Source organism: Euprymna scolopes, chromosome 29 (assembly GCF_053919585.1).
Source record: "Euprymna scolopes isolate OS-2025 chromosome 29, ASM5391958v1, whole genome shotgun sequence".
In the NCBI taxonomy this organism is placed as follows: domain Eukaryota; kingdom Metazoa; phylum Mollusca; class Cephalopoda; order Sepiida; family Sepiolidae; genus Euprymna; species Euprymna scolopes.
In genome coordinates this window covers 41,464,607-41,486,910 of record NC_136510.1, presented here as the reverse complement: position 1 = coordinate 41,486,910, position 22,304 = coordinate 41,464,607, and the positions used below count along the sequence as shown (strand labels likewise).

General features: G+C 33.6%; 1 protein-coding gene across 3 annotated transcripts in view; it reads left to right on the top strand.

Moving 5' to 3' along the window:
* LOC145252615 (opsin-5-like) overlaps positions 1–22,304 on the top strand; it is a 1,137,249-nt gene that overhangs the window by 148,921 nt on the left and 966,024 nt on the right. The window lies entirely within an intron of this gene.

The window sequence follows — 22,304 nt, the reverse complement described above, 5'->3', positions numbered from 1 at the left end:
TGCGGTTTAAAATTATGAAAAAGGATTGACGAAATTAGTAACGTATCCAAGAATTAGGGGAAAGAGCAAATGTGAGTTAATTGATTAGTGTCTTTGAACTAAAAGCATCAGCCCAGGGAATATATCAAAGTTATTATTTTAGTAAGGTTGGGCGATAATGTGGATCAAACTTATAAAAAAATGATTGTCGAAATTAGTAACATATCCAAGAATTATGACAAATGATGAAATATGAGTAAATTGATTGGTGTGTTTGTAATGAAATAACCATCCCAGACAACATATTAAAGTTATTATTTTAGTAAGGAGGCGATAACGTTTTAACAAAAGGGCTAGACCTATATGATGGTGTCTTCATTCATGCTGAACTCCCACAGAATGCTCAGCAGCAATATATCATATATGAAAGATGCCACTGTGGAATTTCCACAGGTCATGCTAGTCTATATATTAATACGATAGTGTGTATGTTATTTTGCTTGTCACACTTACATCCTTTTGCTTCCGAGTCAACCCATCCGTAACCTTGAATCCCCGGAGGGGCATAGGCCATTCACAATTTTGTAGATACTTTTGTAGCGAGGAGTTCTTATTTCGGAATGAGAGTGCTGGTCCCACGTTCAATCTTCCCAGAAGGTACATAAAACGTCTAGCCTTCCCAAATAGTCATCCATCTGGTACTGGCCAGGCTCAACGTTGCTTAACCTCAGTGATCAAGCGAGAAAATGTGTGGCAACGTGGTTGTCATTTATTGTAATGACCTTCTATCGCCTATAATAAATAATTTTACTTAGAATTATTCATAAGTTTTGGTTTCGGTTTCGATTATAGCTGAAGAAACTCAAGTGTTTGGCTGAAAAATACGAAGCTCGCTGGTTGTCTGTTTATAAGCAGGCGGTTTGGGCACTCTAAAAGTGGTGTACGGATGTTTTTTTAAATAGACATTCGACGAGGTTATTTGTGGGCATCGCTTCCGTGGTCGAGTGGTAAAACTGCCGACTATCAACAGGACGGTTCTAGGTTCAATCCTTGGCTTGTCTAGCGGCACTGATGATTTGTGATACAACGAAACAGGACTATATGTCAATCACTACAAATATATATATATATATATATGTATATATATGTGTGTGTGTGTATGTGTGTGTGTGTGTGTGTAAAGAACTCATTTCTTATTGTTCAGTATTTTAAGTTGAATTAAATGGGTCAATTTACCTCTTATGCACAGATCATTATATAATGATTAGATCACTCTAACAGATGTACAAAAGCATGTAAAAGGTAAATATTTAGATTTCAACAGTATTTATCGCGGTTTACGAAAGCCGGACGGATTAGGTCCTTGCTAATGAGGCTAGAGATGGCTTCTGTCGCCGGGTTCGAATCAACTGGTTTTAATCACCCTGCCCTGATGATTACTGAAAGGATGAACACTAGTGTCTGTAGGTATTTAATAATTATTATAGTAAATGATATATATTTATATAGTCATCCACATACAGTATTGTTTCGCTATTCCACAGCTCATCAGTGCGGCTAGACAAGCAACAACCTCAGTATATACACTTGTGCCCGATATTATTCATACCCCTCGGATCTTTGAGATTTCTATAAGAATATTGCTCAAACCAGAAGGTAGACAATATTTAAGGGATTTCAAACAATAAATCAAGCATAAGCATTTAATTTAAACTCAACAAATAAATAAATTATGCAAGTTTGAAACATTATACAAAGAAAAACAATAATGGCACTAGTTCAAAATTATTCATACCTCTCTTTCTAATAGTCAATAACATGCCCTTTATTCTTAATAACTGCCTGTAACCGTTTTGGATATTTATCAATAAAGTTTTTACAAGCATCAACACTGATTTTTGACCATACTTCAATGCAGTAGTTCTCCAAATCCCTCAAATTTCTAGGTTTCCGCATTTTAACCTCAGTTTTCAATATGTGGCAGAGGTTTTCGATAGGGTTCAGGTCGGGACTCTGGCTAGGCCATTCCAAAACATTAATTTGATTATCCTCAAACCATTTCTTGACAATTTTGGCAGTATGTTTTGGATCATTATCCTGTTGAAGGACCCAGTTTGGTCCTAAATGGAGCTTCTCCGCATCCTGTCTAATGTTTTTCTGGAGTATCTCCAAATATTGCTCTTTCTTCATGGTTCCATCTATCTTGACCAAACTACCTGGACCACTAGCCGAAAAGAAGCCCCAAAACATTAGGCTACCACCACCATGTTTCAACGTGGGTATGGTGTTCTTTGGGTTGTAAGCTTCTCCTTTCTTTCTCCAAACGTAAGAAGCATCCATATGGCCAAACAATTCAATTTTTGTTTCGTCAGTCCACAAAATACTTGAGAAAACGGACTCTGGAGAATTCACATGGGTCCTAGCAAACTTTAGACGTGCTGCAAGGTATTTTCCGGTGTGCAATGGAGTCCTTCTTGGTCTTCTTCCTTTCAGACCATTTTCATGCAGAGTCCTTTGCAATGTTTGCCTTGATATTTTTATGCCAGAAGAATCCAGATTTTCTAAAATGTCCTTAGTAGTGGTGGTTGGATTTGCATTAACACTTCTTACAATATTCCTGGTGGCTCTAGCAGGCAGTTTCCTTTTCCTTCCTCTACCAATCAAGTTGTTTGTTATGTGGTGGCTCTGGAATTTTTTGATGATGCTCTGTACTGTTGCTGTAGGGACCTCAAATTTCTTGGAAATTGACTTGTAACCTAAACCATCCTTATGTGAATTCACAATTTTAGTCCTAAGATCATTACTAAGCTCTTTTTTCTTCCCCATTCTAATAATTTTTATTCTTTTATTGGTTTTCAGTTGATATCATTTTAATTTCTCAAAAATGCAAAAAAACGAAATGAAATTAATCAAAGGTTGTATAAAAGCATTCAAAATAAGAATCAAACAGGAAACAAACAGTCAGAAACTCGATTAATACTGAAAAAATAAGGGGGTATGATTATTTTTGAACATTGCAGATTTTATAAATAGCTGTATATTTCTTTTATTACAAGTATCCCGAGATTTTAAAGTGACGAAAATGATCAGAAGAGGTTTATTAAGAATGTGTATCAATATGGACGTAAAGAATAAATTCTTACAAAGTTACACCTAATAAACTCAATTTTAAAGGGGGGTATGAATAATATCGGGCACAAGTGTATATTTTATCTTCTTAAGTTGTGGTTTCAGTTTCGATTCAAGCTGATGCACTCAAGTCATACGGATATATTTTTTAATTTTTTAGATCACAGATTTACAATATATAAGAATCGATAAAAAAACTGACTCTATCATAATATATACAAAATCTGCATAAATTAAAATATATTTAAGCGTACTTTCGACAGGGCAACGCCGGGCGTCCCTGCTCGATTAGATAAACACATTTGCAGTTTTAACAAAAAGCTACAATAATATCAGGATGTCTCCATTTACGCTGAACATCCACAGAATGACAACATCAATATATTACATATAAAAGAGTCCGCTGTGGAGTTTCCACAGGTCCCGCTCGTATGAAATTAATACAGTTTGATTTTTGTTTTGACATCGATATATTCTCTCCTATAAAACCTATATTTTAGTCCGAATAGTCATTCATTTACGAATATTTTTTATTTGTGGTTTTAAGATTAAAAACAAATCCTAACCTATCACACATTTTATTTGACACAATAATTCTTTTAGTAAAAAACAATCAATACATGAAACACATAAATAATTCAGCTCTTATTTAGTTTACTGATACGTAGCAGCGGTTCAGTCTCTAGCTTCCATTTCGTTATTATCGCTTTCTTTTCACTAACAATGATTGTAAAAGTTATTAAATATGACAATGTAGAACCATGCCGTCTTTATCGATAATCGTCGACCCCAATGCTGTTTGCGTTTCTTTTCTATTCGTCTTTGTCTCTTCTTCTTGATAGTCTGGCTCTAGTCGTTTTGTCTTCTCTCAAATTAGCAGTCGCAGAGGGTGCGAGCACTGGTTTTCAATATGAAACATTAAACACGTGGAAGCATAAACTCTGACACGTATGATAAAGGATCTCAAAGCGTTATCTGTTGATAGCTATCTGTCGGAACATCTTGGTCGGTCGATTGATTAGTTAACTTCATCATCTGCAATGGTTCTACCGATTTGCTCCGAGCCGACAACTTGTCAACTGCCGCAAAGTGAAAACTGCTTTAAAAACTCCAAATTTCTAAATATATTAACTTCAGGATCGGAAATCCTATGTCCGGCTCTTTTGTTTTACTCTGCCTTTCTTCACTGACGACCCATGCAAGTTCCGAACATCAGTCAAAATCATATTGATTGATTAGACTAGTTGGAGGAAAGTAATAAGTCATTACCAATGATGAAAACATAAGCTAATTAGCAACACATATAAGTGATAGTATTTATACCAAATGCTATATATAGCATGCAACCAACCACTACCCATTTATACACAGCAGTGAAATATTTGCATAGAGTGTAACACTTTGAGAATCAATTTCTTGATCGAAGTCGACTCCTTACGTGAACAGCTTGATTCTTGTTGATTTGATAACACGTTGCAGTCTTTCGTTCGCACTTTTCTTCTTTTCGCTATTATTACTCATTAATACACATTGACGGAATATTTGCATATAGTGTGAAACTAGGTTGACCAATTTATTGATTCACCACGGCTCATCACTTAGACAGTCGGAAATTTGTTAGCTTGATAACACGTAACAGTAGTTCATTATTTCGTTTTTGGGTTCTTTTTATACTTATCGCCTTCCTTTCTAAACAACAGCTAATTAAAAAGTTATTAGAAATGACATCACAACGCTTTCGTGTTTTTTATTTGGGGGGGGGGGGTCAGCATAGGGTGTACATACAAATGACACAACCTTCTGCCAGAGTAGACTCGGAACAGCTGTCCTAAATTACCGTGTCCATCTTCCGTGGTTTAGAAAAGCAAAAAGTTTTTTTTAGCCATTTGTAATAAACGACTTTCTCTCTGACGCAAAATCCTGGAACTTGGCTGTAATTCTAAACATTTAATTACGAATGAAATGGTCACTGATCTAACCCTTTATAAAAAATACCGTTTTTAAGATTATTTCCACACATCATCGTATACGTTTTCTATAAAGACATCTAATAGCATCAAATAATCTGTAGGATGAGCATTGGTTATCTTTATGGATATGACGAAACTGGTAAATATCCCCGTTATTTAAGGCGTTTTATGCTAAATATTCCTTAAAAATGGACACGCAATTCCCAAGTCCAGAAAATATTTTATCTACTATGTCTTCTTACTTACATAATAAGGGCACAGCTCTTTTACGTAACAACAGTATATCCAACTGTACTAAACAGAAGCATTTCAAAACCCTTTTCAACTATACTCACTGTCAACCGGTGACGATAATGCGATACGGGGAGCTTGCCAACGGGATCAGACTACGTTGAGCCCTGGAAATGCGCTATAAAAGCCAACTGAAGCGCCCTCTGTCCTAAACTACTAAGAACCCGTCCATATGGAAACAACCTGCCAAGGACCATAATACATGGAGGAGATTAACGCATCAACGCATCGCGAACCTTAAGAAGAGAAGGGGGAAATAAAGAAGAAAGGAGAAAAGAAAGGAGAGAAAAACCTAATTTTTCCCAACCCATTCCTGTGAACACTGTCTGTGGGGTTTTTCACCAAAGATTAAGCCTTCGAACCGATACCATTTATAGACATCAATAAAGAATAGAAACAAAAACACAAATATATATATATATATATATATATATATATATATATATATATGATAGCGTGTGTGTTATTTTGTATGTGACGCTTACACCTTTTCTCTTCCGAGTGACTGACGTTTAATTGTTATGACCTTCCATTTTTTGCAATATATAGTTTTACCTAGAATTCTTCATGAGTTAGGGTTTCAGTTTCGATTATAACTGATGACACTAGAGTCATCTATTTTTTTATAAATAATTTTACCAAAAATTCCTCATAAGTTTTGGTTTCGGTTTCGATTCAAGCTGATGCACCTAATTCAAATGGAGGTTGTTTTTTTTTTTCATTTTAAAATAACAACTGTATGATATCTAAGGATCGATAGAAAATTGACTATTTGACAAGTTGTGCGAGGGGTGATCTACAGATTTTAGTTTTACTGGTAGTTTAAAATCAATAAATATTTTGTTTTTATTATTACTGTCAGCAGTGGAAGATTTTGTTTGGAACCAAATCATGCAGTCGGAATTAACTGAATATTATTTTAATCGTGGTAGCAGATGAAAAATTGCTGCCATCTTGTGTAAAACGAAATGGAAATTACCTCCCTTTGGAATTCTACCGTCTTACGTTCGCTTTCATCAAATTCTATTTTTTATTTTCTTTAATAAATAATATTCTACCTTATCGATTTTCGTAATTTTTGGATATAATCATCTTAAAAATACGAGCAATACGTAAATACCATTGTTTTCATGTGAAATGCAGTTTCACGATTTCCGAAATTTCGTCCCAATAGTGTAGAAGCGCTGGCACTGACCAGTTTCGTCTCAATAGTGTAGAAGCGCTGGTACTGACCAGTTTAAAGTAAAAATTTTAATAGGCGTCTTTGTAAAATTAGACTTATGTTTAAACTGGTCCTGGATGTGACCTAAAACTATATCCGATGGTGAGGCCCCACCTTGCGGGCTTTGGGGAGTGTGGAGCCACCCTTTAATTGCCATTGCTCCCAGGTCCACTCTGACCCGGAGTGGTAGTATCTGTTAGGATCCCAACTATTGGTTAAATAGAATCTGACTTAAAAAAAATATATACTCCATTAAAAATCGTTCCTCAAAATAACTAGATTCGGCATTAAATAACCTGAGAAGGTTGATATGCCGTAAAACAAAAACAACCAACCAACCATTTAGTTTTAATTAAAATTACATAAATTATTTTCTTATTTTGTTTGGTATTGTTTATTGGAAGAAATGAAATAAAAGAGAAAACAATGTTCTGTATTTTCCTTATCGTTGTCGTCATCGTCGCTCGATCGTCTAGTAGGTTAGTGGTCGACGAGATTCGAAACGATGTTGAAGCAAAACAGTAAAATAACTGACGAATGTTTTGCTTTTGCTTAAACGAACAAATCAACAGTTGTTAATTAATTGCATGGAAACTGAAATACTTTTCAGGTTCTAATAATATAAGTTGGAGAAAAATGCGAGACAAAAATGTCAGAAATGACTGCAGTCATTATTAACTGGCCTGGGTACCCGGCGTTGCCCGGGTGTTTGGATGTGTGTGTTGAGCAAAAAAAAAAAGAAGAAAAAAGTGGAAGTAGGCAGGCAAGCTCGAACCCATTCGACGAAGGGGGAAAAGAACGCGACCCCCTCACCCCCCCCAAAAAAAAACTGACGTCTTTGCCGTTGTGCCCATCGACAAACTCGAAGTGGCGGAGGTTTAAATTAAGGCTAGTCAATCGAAAAGAGCGGATGACTTTCGAAAATATCGGTGAAAAAGGCGACCTATCCCTGTCGAAAAGTGTCCATTTAAGTGTGAAGGAATTAATGTTTTTAGCCAATTTTTCGATATTTGTCGTCCGAAAGATCGGTCTTCAAAATGATACCAATCTCGTTACAATCCGTCGCCTCTGTCGAAAGTTTTTGCGAGACATACATACATACATATATACATACATACATACATCATACAAACATACATACATATATAATACAAACATACATACATACGTACATACATACATACATACCTTTAAACAGACAGGTGATATTAATATTATAGATTATTGATTTCTAAGAGCTCGTTTTTATACGCTGTCCATCTTGCTTCGTAATCTCTCAATTACTTCATCTTTCAACTTTTACTATGACGTTACTATCAATATGTCTCACTTCTCGATATTTTTCTTATCGATATGCTGATCGGTCACTGGTTATCAAGGCCCAGATGTCACGTGAGAATATATTTTTTTAATTGTTGGACAATTATCGCCGTCACGAAAGGCTTGGAAGCACGACTGAAATTGGACAGAAGATTACTTCAGCGGACTTTATTTTTTAAATGGCCAGCAAATATTTGTTCACATTAGACTTGAAGACGACCATATTGTAGTTAGCTAGGAAGCAGAAGCGTGGTATTTTGTTCTACAGGTTAAATATTCTACGTAAAAAAATTTGCTCCCAGAAGTTTCGTTTTATTTGAAATACAGAAAGAGAGAAGGAGAGAGAGGGAGCGATAGAGATAGATAGAGAAATTGAGGGAGAGAGAGACAGACAGACATACAAACAGGATAAAATTACTTACTGTGGTCGTAGCCAAACGAGTTATTGCTGTGATATTTTACATGGGAACGAGCACGGATTGGAGCTCAGCCGAGCACAACATGAACCTCAAGACTTCAGGTTCGAGCCTTCCTGCATACCAAAAGTTTCTCTTTTTTTTTACACCTCCAAACATCCTGGCAACGCCGGGCACCCTCGCTAGTCTTTAATAAAAATCAAAACCTTATTTCTGCTTTTTATTTTCTTCCCTAAGGATTTTTATCATTAGCTCCCCAAATCAGCAGAGATTAGACCATTCCAGTAACGACCTGCTCCCTGTTGATTGTGGTGTTGTGCTGGTGGTGTGCAGTTCTAGGAGATCCACCCTCCCAGGCTTTGCCTTCTCTCTTTGGGAAGGAGTTAATTTATTGCTAATCGTCTGAGGTGCCCATACAGGAGCATGTAAACGGAGCTGCTCAGATACTGTTTGCATGTCAGAGTGCCCCCTCCTCTGCGGCACTGAATTCTTAATCTCACTTCCCCACCTTGATGTCACAATTCTAGCAGTGGGAGAAAACTGAATATTCCCTAATCAATACGAGATGTCGGTGTCTAAGGGTCAATCGTGTTGAGAATAAAGACGATTACCAACGACAAGGATTATTTTCTAAAAATAATGTTTTCAAAGAGTACTGATAATGTCTTTCAATAACAATGTTTTAAAGAATATTTTTTCTGCGAATAATATTTTATGAGATAAATGGCGGGGCACCGTCTGTGAAATTTTCTTCTAAATTTTATCTGGGTGTAATGTATTCTGGGGGCAATATATTCTTAGAGTAATTCTTTTAGGGGAGATAATGATAGTGACCTCTCCGTGAAAATACTTTTCAATAATAATATTTTCTAAGAGTAATGTGTTCGAAGGATTATAAAATAAGTATCCTACCTTAGGATTCGCTTTAGACAAGTTTACTCGACATTTAATTATCAAACCAAACGAAAACATTTGGGATTTTTTCCTTATTTTTTTGTATTTTTATATTTTTCTTTTGTTATTTTCTTTTTTTTACCTTTCCCCCTTTTCTTTTTCTTAACTTTATTTCGCCCTTTTTTCCTTTTCCATTTTCCTTTCTCATTCTCATCTACTTTTCTTTTTTCTTTTTCTTCTTCATTATTTTCTTCTTTATATTCTTGTACTATCATTCAAGCACTACCGTGTTAAAATATATGGTTTAGTGGCAGTTTTAGTCATTTAGAACTGCCTTAAAGCTTCACCGCTCACTCATTTTTTTTTTTTTTTTTACCAAATTTCAAACAATTATTAAAGTTTATAAATCACCTTCTCAGCTATATTGCGGATTTTTTTTTTCAATTTTTGTTAAGTAAAACAAAAGTTATGATGAATTTCCTGGTGTTCAAAATGGTAAATATATGTAATGAGGTGAGCGACGTTTTTTTATGACTAGTTTTCATAGCAACCACGATGCTTCAGCGACTAATGTTGCCCCTAATTCACTGCTGTCGCGAAAAGAGAAGTAAAAAGTGAAACATACAGAATAAAAGAATGAAATGGAGATAATTGGGGGATTTTATTGAAGCAGACGAGCGCCGTACATTGTTATTACATATGTGTTTAAGAGGGGGAAAATAAGACTGAAATTAAACAAAGAACAAGTGAATTTTCCTACTCTCTTTTTCCTAGTCTTTTAATTCTATAACTAAAATTTTCTACTCTTTTAATTCTATAACTAAAATTTTTCGTACTCTTTTCATTCTATAACTAAAATCTTCCTACCCTTTTCATTCTATAACTAAAATGTTCTACTCTTTTCATTCTATAACTAAAATGTTCTACTCTTTTCATTCTATAACTAAAATTTTCTACTCTTTTCATTCTATAACTAAAATTTTTCGTACTCTTTTCATTCTATAACTAAAATTTTCTACTCTTTTCATTCTATAACTAAAATCTTCCTACCCTTTTCATTCTATAACTAAAATCTTCCTACTCTTTTCATTCTATAACTAAAATCTTCCTACCCTTTTCATTCTATAACTAAAATGTTCTACTCTTTTCATTCTATAACTAAAATTTTCTACTCTTTTCATTCTATAACTAAAATCTTCCTACCCTTTTCATTCTATAACAAAAATTTTCTACTCTTTTCATTCTATAACTAAAATTTTCCTACTCTTTTCATTCTATAACTAAAATTTTCCTACTCTTTTCATTCTATAACTAAAATTTTCTACTCTTTTCATTCTATAACTAAAATTTTTCGTACTCTTTTAATTCTATAACTAAAATTTTCTACTCTTTTCATTCTATAACTAAAATGTTCTACTCTTTTCATTCTATAACTAAAATTTTTCGTACTCTTTTCATTCTATAACTAAAATTTTCCTACCCTTTTCATTCTATAACTAAAATGTTCTACTCTTTTCATTCTATAACTAAAATTTTCTACTCTTTTCATTCTATAACTAAAATTTTCTACTCTTTTCATTCTATAACTAAAATTTTCTACTCTTTTCATTCTATAACTAAAATTTTCCTACTCTTTTCATTCTATAACTAAAATTTTCCTACCCTTTTCATTCTATAACTAAAATGTTCTACTCTTTTCATTCTATAACTAAAATTTTCCTACTCTTTTCATTCTATAACTAAAATCTTCTACTCTTTTCATTCTATAACTAAAATTTTCTACTCTTTTCATTCTATAACTAAAATTTTCTACTCTTTTCATTCTATAACTAAAATTTTTCGTACTCTTTTAATTCTATAACTAAAATTTTCTACTCTTTTCATTCTATAACTAAAATTTTCTACTCTTTTCATTCTATAACTAAAATTTTCCTACTCTTTTCATTCTATAACTAAAATTTTCCTACCCTTTTCATTCTATAACTAAAATGTTCTACTCTTTTCATTCTATAACTAAAATTTTCCTACTCTTTTCATTCTATAACTAAAATCTTCTACTCTTTTCATTCTATAACTAAAATTTTCTACTCTTTTCATTCTATAACTAAAATTTTCTACTCTTTTCATTCTATAACTAAAATTTTTCGTACTCTTTTAATTCTATAACTAAAATTTTCTACTCTTTTCATTCTATAACAAAAATTTTCTACTCTTTTCATTCTATAACTAAAATTTTCTACTCTTTTCATTCTATAACTAAAATTTTCTACTCTTCTCATTCTATAACTAAAATTTTCTACCTTTTCATTCTATAACTAAAATCTTCCTACTCTTTTCATTCTATGACTAAAATCTTCCTACCCTTTTCATTCTATAACTAAAATTTTCTACTCTTTTCATTCTATAACTAAAATTTTTCGTACTCTTTTCATTCTATAACTAAAATTTTCTACTCTTTTCATTCTATAACTAAAATTTTCCTACTCTTTTCATTCTATAACTAAAATTTTCTACTCTTTTCATTCTATAACTAAAATTTTTCGTACTCTTTTCATTCTATAACTAAAATGTTCTACTCTTTTCATTCTATAACTAAAATTTTCTACCTTTTCATTCTATAACTAAAATTTTCTACTCTTTTCATTCTATAACTAAAATTTTCCTACTCTTTTCATTCTATAACTAAAATTTTCTACTCTTTTCATTCTATAACTAAAATTTTCTACTCTTTTGATTCTATAACTAAAATCTTCCTACCCTTTTCATTCTATAACTAAAATGTTCTATTCTTTTCATTCTATAACTAAAATTTTCCTACTCTTTTCATTCTATAACTAAAATCTTCTACTCTTTTCATTCTATAACTAAAATTTTCTACTCTTTTCATTCTATAACTAAAATTTTCTACTCTTTTCATTCTATAACTAAAATTTTTCGTACTCTTTTCATTTTATAACTAAAATTTTCTACTCTTTTCATTCTATAACTAAAATTTTCTACTCTTTTCATTCTATAACTATAATTTTCTACCTTTTCATTCTATAACTAAAATCTTCCTACTCTTTTCATTCTATAACTAAAATCTTCCTACCCTTTTCATTCTATAACTAAAATTTTCTACTCTTTTCATTCTATAACTAAAATTTTTCGTACTCTTCATTCTATAACTAAAATTTTCTACTCTTTTCATTCTATAACTAAAATCTTCCTACCCTTTTCATTCTATAACTAAAATCTTCCTACTCTTTTCATTCTATAACTATCCCTTATTTTGTTATTTAGTTCTTATATCTATGTGCGATGGCTCTGACAAAGTAGGAAGAATTGATGTTTTCTGGTTTATAATCTATCAATTGTTAACACCGTAAGGTATTTAACCTTGAAATAGTGTGTCCTTTTGCTTAGCTACTTACATGAAAAAAATACTCTTACTATCTTCCATACTGTCATTAGAACAGGTTATTACTTATCCTTTACGCCACCGCTCGCTGCAAGTTGCTCAGGATAAACTTGAGGGAGACTAGAGATTACACCAGCCGAAAAATTGTGAGAATAGCATCCAAGATGAGAATAGTAGTTTTGAATAATCCAAATAATATACATTATTCATCATCTAAAAAAAATCTAAAACATTCTCTTTTTCTTCTATTTCTTCTACGAGTTTGTTAAGCACTTTTTAAAATTCTTTCTTTTTCGTCTTGTTTTTCTTTTTTATATATTTTTTTCTTTTTTCTTCTCGTCTTTTTTATGTATTTTTCTTTTTTTTATCTCGTCTTTTTTATGCATTTTTCTTTTTTTTCTTCTTGTCTTTTTTATGCATTTTTCTTTTTTCTTTCTTCTCGTCTTTTTTATGCATTTTTATTTCTTCTTGTCTTTTTTTATGCATTTTTCTTTTTTTTTCTTCTCGTCTTTTTTATGTATTTTTCTTTTTTTTTCTCGTCTTTTTTATGTATTTTTCTTTTTTTTCTTCTCGTCTTTTTTATGCATTTTTCTTTTTTTTTCTTCTCGTCTTTTTTATGTATTTTTCTTTTTTTTCTTCTCGTCTTTTTTATGTATTTTTCTTTTTTTTTCTCGTCTTTTTTATGTATTTTTCTTTTTTCTTTCTTCTCGTCTTTTTTATGTATTTTTCTTTTTTTTCTTCTCGTCTTTTTTATGCATTTTTCTTTTTTTTTCTTCTCGTCTTTTTTATGCATTTTTCTTTTTTTTCTTCTCGTCTTTTTTATGTATTTTTCTTTTTTTTTCTTCTCGTCTTTTTTATGCATTTTTCTTTTTTTTCTTCTCGTCTTTTTTATGTATTTTTCTTTTTTCTTTCTTCTCGTCTTTTTTATGTATTTTTCTTTTTTTTCTTCTTGTATTTTTATGCATTTTTCTTTTTTCTTTCTTTTTTTTGTCTTGTGATTCTTTTTTATGCATTTTCCTTTTTTTTTTCTTCTCGTCTTGCCCTTCTAATTTTTGTATTTTCTTTCTTTCTTTTTTTTCGTCTTGTCCTTCTTTTCGTTTTGTTTTCTCATTCGTCTTTGATAGATTTTTTTTTTTTACTATTTTTTTTATTTGGCGCTTTCTCTGGATTAGCACTAATTTGTATTGAGCCCTTGCGTCGCATTCATTCAAACTGCGTAAAGCGTATTATTAGATAAACTTTCTCCCTTTATGCAGAATATCAAGGGAACGGGATTTCCTTTCTTTCCAATTCCACGTTAGTTTCTAGATGGACAATTTGTCGATGCTAAACAACTGTTTACATCAGATCATAAACCCACGCACCCCCGAGGAAAGTTGTTTTCATCGAGAAAAATATTTCTTTGAATTATTTCCTTCGCCTCTAAGCGTAAATGTAACATATAAACAAAATAATAAAAAGAAACAACAAAAACAACAACAAAAAAGGAAGAGTGCGGAGAGCACTGGAAACCTAAAGGAGACTTTTATCGCCCACATCTCAAACAATGATCGTTGGAAAAAATGGTATGCAGCGGTTGCAACAATGTAAAACCCTTTTGCAATGGTTATCAAATGAGATTAGAGTACTAAAATTCTATGGAGACGTGGTGTTATTTTAACTTCAGTTATTGTCGTCAGAGCAAAGATCGACAAAACACAAGAAAACACCAAATGCAGATTCTGTGGACAAAGAGACGAAACGATAAACCAAAAAATAAACATAAAGTAAGTGAATATGGCAAACTAACCCAAAAGGAATACAAGACCAGGCATGACCAAGTGGGAATGGCAATACACTGGGAATTGTGCAAACAACTGCATCTCGAACGTACAGACAAATCGTACAAACATAAGCCTGCAACAGTAATTGAAAACGAGAATCACAAAATCCTATGGGACATGGATATACAAACGGATAAACGCATCCAAGCAAGAAGACCGGATGTCGTAATAATTAATGAGAAAGAAAATTCCTGCCAAATCGTAGACTTTGCTGTTCCAGCCGACCACAGGGTGAATATCAAAGAAAAGAAGAATTGAAGCAAATACACAGAGCTTGCCAGAGAGCTGAAAGGGATATGGAAGATGAAGAAAATCAAGATGATACCTATAATAGTAGGAGCACAAGGAAAAATTCTGAAAAACTTTGAAAAAAGAATAAAAGAAATTGAAATCAGAGGAATGTCTGGAAAGCTACAACAAATAACAATAATGAAAGCAGCTAAAATATCAAGGAAAACCCTCGAATGCGGAGACTAATACGCAGAAGCCATATGCGCGGACCAGAGAAATTTCTGCAGAGGCAAAAGATGAAGCGTTAAATGGAAACAAGAACACTTAACCTGCATATCTATAAGTCCGCTATCCCATCCCCTACATTGTCTCATCATCTAACCCTGGCGAAGAGCGATGCCAAATAGTTGAGAAGGAAGACAGAAATACCGAGGAGAGAGCGTTGACCAGACCTCCGCTGGACAAGTGCGAAGAGAACTGGGAACTTAGGGAGGGTTATTGCCACTCAAATACCAGTGAAGACCAATGGCCGCTGCCAGCGAAAAATCAATGGTAAGCGGCTGTTGCGATAATGCAAATTTATTTGCAAATGTTATCGAAAGAGGTGGCGAGTACTGAAAATTGAGGAGACTTGTTGTCACTCAGCTTCCAGGAACATCACAGGTTGTTTTCAAGGAGAGATTTTTGATGACCTGTATGAAAGATCCGTGTGAGCCAATAATAATAATAATAATAATAATAATAATAATAATAATAATAATAATAATAAAGGATTATCACATGAAATCAAGGAAACTGAAACCGCAAGATTGTTAGTTAACTACGAGCTGTCCCACCTACAAATAAAAGTTTAATGTTGACATCAACTCGTGGCACATCTAAAAGTCATGAAGAGTCAAGGAGTTTGGAAATGCCAAGGATAGAAAGCACTAACCATATCTACACTGCACGATTGCAAAGAGTACTTAGACCTTGGGAAGGCTTGTTGCCACCTAAATTTCAATGAAGACCAATGATTGTTGTCAGCTGAAAATTCAATGTTGACTGCTGGAAATTTGGGGAGATTTTATGTCAGCCATACTCCCGGGAGCATCACTGGTTGCTGTCGGTGATTAATCTATAATAATGATCTGTGTGTGAGTAAAAATGATGAAAATGATATGATGATGATCATAAAAATGAACAGAAAAGAAAAGAAAAATTGAAAAGAACAACCTCATACTCCCAGAATAAGAAAAAACAAAATGCGAGTTTTATTAACAAACAAAACAAAACGTTTTATTTATTGCGGACTATTATCCTCATATTTTATTTTTGTTCCACGACCTTTCAGCCAACTATTCCTCTGACCTTCATCAGGTGGTTACCACGACGGGGTAGCAACTCCGAATCTCCTAACTGCAGCCTCAGCAATTACTGCCTTCCATAGTTGTTGTCGCCTCACCACGTTTTTTTTTTGGGGCCAAGCAAGAGGAATAGTTTGCCGAAACGTCATGAAACAACAATTGGAAGATGAGAATAATAATCCACAATAAATAAACGAATTAATAATACTCGTCTCAGTAAGCATTCCAATTAATTAAATATGTTTTATTTGTTATTTCTCAAGAAAGAACCAACCGATGTAATTTAGTGTTTTGATGGAGACAGTTTCTTTTTTTATTTTGCCCTCAACAGGAATTAACAGAAATAGCTGTTTACCATTTTGCGATGCGTTTCACAGTTGTATTTCTTTGTTGGTTATAGCAATGCTGCGTGACGCGAGTGAGTGGGTATAAACATTGACCATACGTAAGTTCAATTAAGAGAATGAATAAACATTACCCGAGCAGTTATTTTAACAGCTAGCCTTCTTCAGTATGCCGGCGGTTGGCACTTGTCTTGAAGACGCTGAAATAAACATCCTTCAACTTGAATGCATGCAGAGCAACACCAAGACAACTTATTGATAAATGTTTTTAATGTAACTACTTTGCCATCCTCAATAGATGACCGTCGGGTCGGATTGAGTTGCATTGCCGGACTGTCTCTCATGGAGCTCCATTTGATCTGTCTGACTTCAATTCCCAGAACTGGATTGGATTATCTAGAGACTATATGATTCAATGCCCGTCGCAGTCCACTTCCCAATTCTCTCTCTGACTAATCTGGTTACTCTTAAATATAAAAATCTGTTTGTTTGTCTTGTAAACTGACCTATCCGGAAACCACAACTGCGTCACCGTTGACGTTTAAAATAAGACCAATTTTTGTTATATCGTTTGTATATAGCTCAGTTTCCATACTTGTCACATAACTAGTGTGTAGCTATTTGGCTAGCTATGCAAAATGCATATTTGTCTAGTTAACCTACTCGATTCTTCGTTATCGTAAGGCCCCAATCTCGTACATTCCATTTTTTCATACAAAAAAAAAACAATCTTAATATTTTTTACACCCCACAAGGCCAAGAAAAAGTTAGACCCCGTCTAGAGTGTGAGTCAACTACATTACGACCCATGTCGACTGTTTCATTAGCCACTCCATTGCCATTGTTAACTAGAGACATCTATTTCGCCTCATCGCACAATTCGACAAAATATTCCCTAACCTTACACCACATGGACGTCAATAGCGACTCAGGAATACTCGTGCATTTTTCTAACCCGTCGATCCTCCCGATCGTTTTAATATGTGTGTGCGAAATTAATGGAATAAACCCCATACAGTTATGTAGATAACAAGCTCAGTACCGTCAGTTTTAAATCGATAAATGATCAACAAATGACCATGCCTTGTATACTTTCTTCAGTCGTTGTGGTGTGTTGAAATCCACAACTCACAACAACAACTGCAGAGAGTCAAGAAAGTGCAGTTATTATTTTTTTAATCACTTTTTGATTTGAAACCGACAGTACCGAAATTTTTATACACTTTTATAAACACGCGTATTGAAATGATGAAAAATTTGCAAAAATACATTATTAGTTCATCAAAAGTTCAAACAAAGAATATGAAAAAAATGTTTTCTTATTTTATTGAGTTTTTGAAAGACCAAACTTTTAAATAACCAGCAAAATAACGATAAAGGTTTAGTGGTTTGCATGGATTAAAGAACTCTGAAAGTTGTTAGTAAAAGAATTTGTTAAAGGAAGTTTTATTTTCAGGGATCTTCCAAAAGTTTCAAAGTTGAACCTAAAACCATTATTTGAAGAAGACATGGTAAAGAAAAGAGGAGGAATGAAGTACATAGTGGCAAAACTAATGAGCAATCGATTGGTTGATTGAACAAAACACAAATTGTATCCACCGAGTATTCGGTCAGCTCCCACCGGCGTTTGCGGAAAAGACATGCTCTAAGTTCCGGACCCGTATTGAAGCGGTGATTGAAGATGAAAGCGACTACATTGATTAGATCTTAGCTCTACTACATGTTGCGTGTAACATTTAAAAAAAAAAAATCGGCGCAGCTGTTTCCGAGTCCATCTCTCTCTGTCACTCGCACGTACACAGACAAAGTGTCTTTTGTATAATAGTATTTATGGTAGCTTCCTTCAGTCTTGACAGACTATTGATACCCACTGTAAGAGTGCCTGTGCGTGGAATTTTTGAGGCAAGAGTTGCGCAATATTCCACACCAGCACTTCTGAGTGGGCGTAGTTAAATATCAGTGGCAAGTCGAGGTTCAAGACGACTGGAAAAAAATGTTGAGATAAGCGAAGATCGCATACAGCGTATAGAATTCCAAAAAGGTCACTCATCTGGTACTAGCAAAGCTCAACGTTGCTTACCTTGGGTGATCTGACGAAACCGGTGTAAACGTGATTATGCCGTAATATGTATGCGCGTGCGCGCACACACACACACACACATATATATATACACACATATTCAGGCAAACATTATTGATAATTTCCAATTTGTGCGTTATTTGCATCATACATAGATATGCAGCACCTCTAGAGAACAATTCTAAGATTAGATTTATTATATACTATAAGAAGTATCGAACCCAGAACCTCATCGTTAAAAATAACTCCTCGCCGGCGACAAAAATGTTGGAGCAAACCAATATTGTGTACAAATTTCAATGCCCCTTAGGAGAGTGTAACTCCGAAAATAAAAACGCATATATTGGACATACAAAAACAACATTGTCCCGTCGATTAACGATGCATTTGAACAGTACTAGCTCAATATACCAGCATTTAACAAATCAACATAGCTGTCCCCCCTCTAATCTTAGAAAGGTCCTAGTGGACAACACAAGGATTTTGCAACGAGAAAGTAATTGTAGAAAATTAAAAATACTTGAAGCACTATATATAAAAAGCCAGCACCCATCTATAAATAGCATTAATTTTGAAAGTTGCAATAATATGCTGAAATGTTTAGCATAACCAGTATATGACTAGTTTTACTAACATTGCCTTTCATCATCCTAATTTTTAATCGAGTTTTTTATCACTCGTAAATGTATATTTTAATCGACTTTTCATTGACTCTTTTTATCATTCGCAACTATATATTTCACTTCTATTTTTAATATTTTATCTCCATCCGATGATGATTCAAGAAAGAATCGAAAGCGCTCGTGTGAACCATGGAACATTTGAAAATACCTTCCATCTTGAAGTAAAAAAAATCTTACGAAAGATCGAAAAAATGAAAAAAAAGAATCATTAAGCAAAGTATCTCTGTTGTTTTTAATAATGTTTGCCTGGATGAAGGAATGTTGCCTAAATACACTCATTTCAAATATACACACACATATATATACATATATATATAAATACATACATACAAATATATACACACACACGTGTATGTGTGTGTGTATATATATACACATACATGCACGACAGCCGAATCCCCAAACAACTTTTCTATGGGGAAGTCAGCCAGGGAAAGCGGAATGCAGGGGGCCAAAAAAAACGATATAAAGACTGTCTGAGAACGTCTCTAAAAGACTTTGACATCAGCCCCCAGTCTTGGGAGAGTCGCGCTGCTAAACGTTCGGCCTGGCGTTGCGTCATCAGCCTAGGAGCCGACAGGGCAGAGAATCAACGCATGACACACGACCAGCAGAAGCGCAAGAGGAGGAAGGAGAGAGCTGCCTGTTCACAGCTTGCCGATACCGCCTTCACGTGTCCAGAGTGTGGAAGAGTCTGCCGAGCACGGATTGGCCTCATCAGCCATCTCAGGACCCACAAACCCCTGACGCCGAATTGATTGATACCTTGGTCATCGTCGATTCCGACGGACGAGCAAGAAGAAGAACATATATATATATATATAACATGTGTGTAGGTTTGTGACGTAGTCGTTAATACTCTTCAACGGTGTCGTAACATTTTAGTGGACCTAGCACGTTGTATCCAAAAGAGTCGCAAAGGTATAAAAAAGAAAATTCGTTTCACATTTTTTCTAAGTTAAAATAAAAGGCGTTTATTTGTGGCATTTTTTAAACAACGCACCGCATCTTGTTTTAAAACGGTTTTAGTCCGCCATATAGTTAACATAAAGATTAGTATCTGTCCTTCAGATGCTTCAATTCAATTTCCTGGTCTTTCTCAGTGGAAAAGAAATCCTTCACGACTTAGACAATTTTTATTTTTATTTTTGTTCCTTTTCTCCACGTGAAAAAACGACCCTGGTATCTACCTCTGTCCCGTGGTAAGATATTGTAAATAAAAACTCTGCAATGTCGAACACGTGCTTTTTCTTCCCTCGCGGTGTCTTTTTCTGCTTTTCCTGTTGCCACGAGGATTTCAAATCTCTCACGCCAGCCCGTCTTCACCTCATTGTCTCGCCACGCGAGTTGTCTTTGTTTTTTTTTTTTGTTTGTTTTTTTTGTCTTTCTTTTTCTTTTCGCTGTAAGGTCTGCAACTCGCCTTATGGCACATGGTCCTCTGAACAAATTTTTCCAAGTTCGGCTTGCATTGTGTCGTAAACGGTTTTCTATACACCCCCTCATACATAAATATATATTATATAGATAAATAGATTAATAGATAAATAGATAGATAGATAAAGACATAGAGAGAGAGAGAGACAAATATATAGAGGGAGATAGATAGATAGATCAAGAGATATAAAGATAAATACATAGAGAGAGAGAGAGAGATAAATTAACAGAGATAAAAGATACATAAATAGATAGAAAAATATTTATATATATATATATTATATATATACGTTGATGAATAGATAGATAGATTAAGATGTATATATATATAGAGAGAGAGACAGAGAGAGAAAGAAAGAGGGGGAGATAGATAACTAGATAAAAATATATAGATAAATGGAGAGATAAATAGAAAATAGATTAAGAGATAGATAGAACTATATATGGATTGATAGACTGATATAAAGATTAAGAGTTAGATAGATAGGTAAATAGAGAGATACATACATTTATAGATAGATAGATAGTGGAACTTCTAGATACGAATGCCTCTGCTTACGAAATTCTTAGGTTACAAAATGTGATGTGATTATTTTTTGTCCCAACATACGAAACCATTTTCAGTATACGAAAGATACGAATGACAGAAAAGTCTTGCTCTCCTTGCATTGCCCACAAAAATATCTATTTTTCACGGATCTGATTCTTTGAAATTCTTTCTTTTTTAAACTATTGTTTAAGCGATTTTCAGGGAATTTCAGTTTTTTTTTTTTTTTTACCCGGAAAACAGTTTCTCTTCTTACTCCCCTAATAGATTCAATTTATTTTAACAATTGAAAAACGCATTACAATTTTTTAAAAATTTTTATCACATTTGAAAATATAGAATAAAAAAAACGATTTCATGTTTTAATTTTCTATATCCAATAAGAAATAATTGTAAGAAGCGGAGAAGTTTGTTGTTAAAATCGCAAATTAGCTTTAAGAATATAAATAATCCATTTCAGATCGGATTCTTTTATTTCGCACGTCTGCGAACATATAGATTTTATTGATGTTGTGAACTTACAAGTAATAATTTCGAAAACGATTAAAAAATATTTTATATCAGTATTTTTTTAATTTTTTTTTCTGGTTTTGATTTTATAAAATTTAAGGAGTGTTTTCATATGGCTTGAAATAGATTTGGCGATTTACGAGTAAAACGCAGTTCAGGATACGTCAGCCCCAACGTTCACCTTTCACCATCTTTGCTCGACTCGTCCGACGACCACTGACAGGCAAAATAATAATTAAATAAATACAGTTTTGTTATGAAACAGTCTCCGTGTTGATTGCCAAAATGGGTGGAACAAGCCAGAGTATATTTTCTTGGCAGCACGCATCCTTGTAGGAGTGCAACAAACATGATTATATATATATATATATGTGACTGCGATAAACAGATAAATAGTGACAGACAGAACCGACTATACAATTCATTTTTTTCAATTTATAAATGGCTCTATGATAATGATAAAAATAATAATAATAATAATAATAATAATACCCCCCCAAAAAAAAATTACAATCTCCTCGCAACCTAATTTTTTATTTTAAAATTATAAAATAAAATAGCCAATTTGAAACCGTAAACAGACAGCCATGTTTTTCTTCGTTTTGGAAACGTTTGGAGAGAGGATGGTTTTACTGGTTTAATTGATAAATGGCGACTGCAAAGGGAGGTAATTTGTTTCTCATTA